Source organism: Lytechinus variegatus, chromosome 9 (genome assembly GCF_018143015.1).
Source record: "Lytechinus variegatus isolate NC3 chromosome 9, Lvar_3.0, whole genome shotgun sequence".
NCBI classification, from domain to species: domain Eukaryota; kingdom Metazoa; phylum Echinodermata; class Echinoidea; order Temnopleuroida; family Toxopneustidae; genus Lytechinus; species Lytechinus variegatus.
The window spans coordinates 18,768,466-18,775,396 of NC_054748.1; positions in this window are offsets into that span (position 1 = coordinate 18,768,466).

Sequence of the window (6,931 nt, forward strand, 5' to 3'; positions counted from 1 at the left end):
TTTTCCACACAATATCATCTAGTATAGATTTTATTTGCCTGTCTGACGCTGTCTTTTTATCCTCAGGTATGTCTGTCTGTTTGTCAATTTGTGTTTCTGGTTGTTTGTATGTTTCTCTACTTGACTCTGTCATGTTAAATGATGATAATGATTTATATGGAAAGAATCTTTCCAAGCACAAGTTACTACATGTACGCGTACTGTACAAATTACTAAAGGGGAATGAAATCTTTGGAACAAGTGGGCTTGTGTGGAAACAGAAGAATAAGATTAAAGAAAGTTTAAGAAAAATCAGACAAATAATGAGAAAGTTATGAGCATAACAAAGATTTATGATGTCACATACATGTATGAACAACTTTCCCTTTGATGGATAAAATACCCAATAAATGTCACTTTTTGCTTTTTCTTATGGTTACAATCTCTTCATCAATAATGTATTCTTTGAAAATCTACATTACATATCCTCTTATAGAGAGAACACATGATCTACTGATAGATGTGATAAAAAAGGCAGGTAAAGTGAATTATAAACAAAAGTAAGGAGAAAGTTTTTCACATTTGACGTCACATATCTTTGTTGCATTGCCAATAGGAGGATCTACATGTGTACATTACAATAATGATCTAAACTTCAAATGCTCATAACTTTCTTATCTATTCAATCTTTCTCGAACTTTTGTTGATTGGTTTCTTTGATTTTTCTGTTTTTGCAAAAGCTATCTTGTTCCAAATGTTTTATTTTCCTTTAATCCCAACAATTGACCACTTCTAGCTAGTCTGCTTGCACAGACTCAAATTATACCATATGTTGAGTGATGTCCTGACTCCAAACTCTCTCTGTGTGAGCCAGCCATAGTACATGTACACTGTACATTGTCAGGGTGCTACATAACTATCGCTTGCCCAGTCAGGCAAGTAAATTTTTAAATAGTTGGAATATGCTTGCCCAAAAATCTATTTCACTTGCCCAAAAAGTCCTTGGAAGAAGTTATACCTCTTCAAAAGAAAGTTTTGTGGTTTTAAAAAGTATTGACATTTTCCTCTCTTTGGACATGAACTGATCTACCTTGTTATTGCATTTCTTTTTTCCAAAGTGATTTTATCTTGCCTGCCATGACCAAAATTACGGTTACAGCCCGATAGACCGCGGGTCCGATAGACCGCGGGTCCGTTAGACCGCGGGTCCGATAGACCGCGGGTCCGATAGACCGCGGGTCCGATAGACCGCGGGTCCGATAGACCGCGGGCCCGATAGACCGCGGGTCCGATAGTCCGCGGTGTGTGTAAAATTATCATCATGACAATATAGTGAAATTCATGTCATAAAGAGGTCAAAAGGTCAATGATACGAGTCCATGGGGTTTTATAACGATGACCCACTGGACAATCGCCCCCTGACATCTACTTCAAGGAAAATATTATCCCCATATTTTTATCGTCGGGGACTGTTACCCCCCCCCCCCCCCGGAAATGTACCCTCTAGACCATGGGTGTCGATCGGTATTCTTGGTTGGGGGGGATGATTGACACAAATGTTCTTGTGGACGGGGATATTTCAACATTACCCCCACTAAAATAACAAGTTAGGACATTTGGGAGTGGTTGATATGCATGGTGTTCTTGGAAATTCCTTCATTGTTGTAGTGTACTATACTTGTATATTTTTTGTGAAAATTCAATTTGTGTTACAAGTAAGCCTATTCTAAACTCATACCGAGAAAAAAATGACAAAAATTGACTGGACCATGTACATAGTGATCTGTTTATTGAGCATGATGTATACACAGGGGCGTCGATCCATTTTTCAGAAGGGGGGGGGGCAAAATTATGAATCAACGTTCCAAAGGCGCTCGATCACAATATATATATATAACTCATGAGAAAGAGACACATATCTCACCTTCACCAACAATGCGAGCGCGAAGCGCGAGCTAAATCTTTTTAGTATGTCATGAAAACAGGAAAAATGTACCTGTTTAGGTTTGTTTGTAGTAACTCATGAGGAGGGTCGATACATGTATCTCACTAGAGAGCGAGCTGAAATTTCTTTATATTCTGACCTGAAAGCTTGATATTCTAAGCATTTTTGGTACCAATGATTAAGATGGGTATCTAGAAGAACAATAAATGCGAGCGCGAGCTGAAAATTTTGATATTTTGATCTGGAAAAAAAGGACACTTTAATGAAAGATATATATCCAACAAAAGATTATTGCAAAATCAAAGTTCTTTTGAGGTTTAGAATTGAGAACGGGACATTATATTCACCTATATAATCATGAAAAGTATGGGTTTTTGGTACATTATGCGAGCGCGAAGCGCGAGCTGAAAATTTTTATATTCCAATCTGAAAAGCAGACATTTTGAGCACGATTTTAATTCAAAATCGAGTTGGTATCTCAATCTCCCTTGCTGATTTCAGTGTAGCATTACAATCTTATTTTATTTTTTAGTTGCACATGCGGAATTATTGGGGGGGGGGGGCAAAACGATATGTTTGCCCCCCAATATTTTATTGGTGGGGCGATCGCCCCCTGCCCCCCCACCCAGGATCGACGCCTCTGTGTATACAACTTCTCTCTTAAATCTAACCTGACTGGCAATATCTTTATTCTTCTTAATGCATGATGATAAAATGCAGATTCGGACCAATTAAGACTAGCACAAATTACAACCTGTGTGGCTTCTCGTGCGCCATCGGGCTTACCGTCATTCCTTTATTTATCTTGCCACCCTTTTACTCCCTTTTATTTTTCCACCCTTTTGAGTTAATGATTTATTTAAATTAATTTATTCACCACTGGTGGGATGCAACACCCTATCAACAAAAGTTGATTTTCGTTGGGGTCCTTTTATGTCATGTGTTAAAAAATATCAGATACATAAACATTTCATTCTTTTTCATCTTGAACCTCCACCCATCTGTTTAATAGTCCTGAAAAAGAATGTTTTTATTTAATAACAATATACACAAATTGCGAGGGAAACAAACTGATTGATGGCATACTATAATCATCATGATCAAACTTTTCATTTTTTCATCATCATTATTAAATTTTTCTACCCTAAATTATTGGGGGGATGATAATACAGGCCATCCCCCCACTTGAAATATTGGGGGGGATATATCCCCCCACCCCCCCCCCCCCCCCCCCCCCCCCCCCCCGTGATCGACACCCATGCTCTAGACGCCATACGGAGCCTCTAAAATGCCATGATCGACTTGACGACATGGCGAGACACTTTATCTTGCCATATCGACTAAATAAGCTTATTATGTCCGCATGGCGAGATACGTTATCCTGCCAAGTCAGTCCACTTATAAAAAGTTATGTGTCAACAGTCAACATGACGAGAACATGGCGATTCAACGGGATTCTTGCCGGGACTTGTACACTTCATATCTCGCCATGTGGACATATGGACTTGACAAGATAGAATATATCGCTATGTCGAAATAATAAGCTTATTAATTACTTAGGCGGCGGAAGTGGGGGGGGGGGGCTTTCCCCTCTAAATTTTTAGTTGAGAACCTTTTTTTTGGTCGTCAATATCTTTTCTGCGTCCCCTCTCCCTAAATTGAGGTAGACCACCCTAAAATATTTTTGCCCCCCCCCCTAATTTTGGTTGATAACCTTCTTTTTTTTTCCTTGTCAAAATATTTTGGTGGTCCCTCCTAAAATTTTGGTTGATTTGCTTGTCAATTTTTTACCTGTGTCCATCCCAAAGTTTCAGGTGGATCCCCCTAAATGTTTTGCCTTCGGCCGCCAATGATTAATTAAGACATGGTAAGATAAAGTACCACGCCATGTCGTCACGTTAAGGCATTTTCACAATTATTATTTTCATAATTATCTGGGACAATTGTCTGGAGAGTAAATTTCTGGGGGGGGGGGGGGTAACAGTCCCCGGCGGTAAAAAATATGGGGATAATATTTTCCTTGAAGTAGTTGTCAGGGGGTGATTGCCCTAATGGGTTATTGTTATAGAACCCATGCAGGCGCGGATCCAGGATTTCAAGGGGAGGGAGGGGGAGCAAATTTGACCTGATGTTTGGCGCCCATGTGTACTTTTCGAAAAATGGCGCCTACTCCCTACCGGTCAGACTAACTTAAATTATCTTATAATCACATTAAAAAAGAAATAAAGACCACTTTTTAATGTGTTCTTGAAAAAAAATCCATGAATACATAAATACCAAAAGGTAGGGGACACAGGGGCGGTTCCAGCCTTTGCCAATAGGGGGAGGGGTGGGGCGGAAATTTGTTTTCAGCCATATTTTCCCCGATCGGCAGCTCGAAGATAATTTTTGTTTGTTTCTTTGAAGGGGTAGTCCTTATTAGTCACTTCTTGGCTTTATTCTCATAAATTAATACATAATATCATAATCCTCATTTATATGATGCGAGCGCGAAGCGCGAGCTAATTTTTTGGGAAATTTTAAAGTTGAACTGATTCTGGGCAATGTTTGTTATCCTGAAAAAGACATGTATGCAACTTAATAATTACTACGAACGCAAAGCGCGAGGGGAAATGAACTGATGAAAAAGATAGCTGTTAAATTTGATTTGACAATCAAATAATGCGAGCGCGAAGCGCGAGCTGAATCTCTTCGAAATTTTCACCCAAAGAAAGGAAATTCTAAGTACTTTTTTATTAACTCAAGCAGAATAGGTATATGAGAAAACAAATAAATCAAGCGCGAAGCGCGAGCGGAAAATTTCTAGATTTAGTTCCATGATATTTACTGAACGAGACACTCTATTCATGATTTGTAAATCCTAAAAAAAAATGAGATTTAGACGTAAAAGGGGGCCACTCTGTTCATGTTTTGTAAATCATCAAAAGGATGAGTAATATGGGGTCTTCCTACATTAATAATGCGAGCACAAAGCGCGAGCAGAAAATTTTTGATATTGTGATCTGAAACTGGATAATGATTTAAATTAGAGAACAAGTTGGGTATCTGAATAAACATGCTCGAGCGTGTTTCATATTTAGACCTAGAATCTAGGCATTCTAAATACAACTTTAATCATGAAAATCATGAAACTTTGATAGTCCGATCTGAAAAAAAGAGAGTCAATTTCAGCTTTATATTTCTAGCACTTTGTAAAAAAATTGTAAGGTGGATATGGATCGCACTTAAAAAAGAGCTGATATTATTATGACTTTGAGTTTTGACATAGGACCGGGACATCCTTTCGACATGCCATCATATGAAAATGATGACTATCTTCCTATTAATCTTGCTAAGCGTGAGATGAAACAAAGGGACAATTTAATTATTAAATTGATATCATATTTATTAATGCCTATTGAGGGCACAAAATCTGATGATATCATGGCATAAAAACTGGATATTTCACTTTTGTGATTATGAATAGGATGCATCAGTTAATATATTTGTAACCATTAATGCGAGCGCAAGTCGCGACCTATAATTTTTGATAAACTGTCATGAAAAGGGGATTTTAAGTAGTTTGTTGTATAAACTATATTGAAACATTTATATAACTCGCCAATCAAAATGCGAGCGTGCAGCACGCTAGCTGATGCGTCTTAACAATCAGACAAGAAAAGGGATATTTTGAAAACTTTATGGAATACACGAAAATATAGGTACATGATAAATCAAAATTTGCGAGCGCGTAGCGCAAGCAGCAAATGTTAACATTCAAACCATAAAATTGACATTTTTACAGAGCACTTTTCAAAAACCAATTTTTAAATTACACAAAATAATGAAAGTTCGATTTCCGAGGTGAAATATATATGTGTTGTATATTGACTTCCAAACTTGATATTCGAACTACATTTTGAGCAAGATATGTAAATCACCTAATAGGCAATGCGAGCGCGAAGCGCGAGCGAAAGTTTTATATAGTTGCGCGAAAGATTCTTTTTATTTTCCAAGTCTTCCCCTCATCTTATTTCATGCCTTCGTCGTCCTCTTCCTTTTCTCCTCTCTTTTTCCTCCTTTTTTCTTCTTTCTTTCCTTTTTTTTCTTTTTTTGCTCCGCCAAGGGGGGGGGGAGCTCGGCCCCCTGGATCCGCCTATGGGGAGAAGGGGCGGGAAAATATAACAAGCAAAAAAAAAAAGGGTTATCATCGCCAAATTAAGGCCATCTCGTCCCAAAATACATGTTTTATTTCGATTTAGAATAATGTATTTCTATGATTATAAAAGACCAAAATAGTAGGGGGACATTTTATATTGTGCCCCCCCCGACTATTTTGAGTAGGTGGGACACGTTCCCCCCCCCTTTCCCCCCTGGGATTTCCGCCCATGATGTAATATCAGTGGGAGCGCGAAGCACGAGTGATTTTGGGGGGTTTCAATTTGGTTTAACTTCTCACCAGATTAAGCCCTACCAGAATATTGTGAACCGGAGCTGTAGTTTCTGTACTGTTGTTTTAGTATACCCTTCAATATTATTAATGATAACCTCTAGGGAATATGCAATCTCGACTAATTATCCTCATCAGTGGCGTATTTATTCAGCATGGGTGCAGGGGGGGGGGCGATCGAGGGCACCAAGATATAAAAATAGATGAAATGGGGGGTAGACGTTAAAGAAAATCTGAGATTTTATTCTTGAAAAACACATTGAGGTATCTCACAAGGCCTAAATAAATAATGAGAACCCGATGCGCGATCTGATTTTTTTTCCTGTATTTTATCTTAAAAGCCTAAGTCAGGGGCGGTCCCAGCTTCCGCCAATGGGGGAGGGGCCATTTTTTCACCCATATTTTCCCCGATCGGCCGCTCAAAGTTGATTTGTCCAAGTGCCGTAATGAGCCAACAATTTCGAGGGGGCTCGATATGGCGTATCGCATAAAATTGATAAGAAGTTGGCAGTGAGCGAAGCGAGCAAGCAAATATGTTGACACTTTTATTACAAAAATACAAGGTTGTGATAGTATTA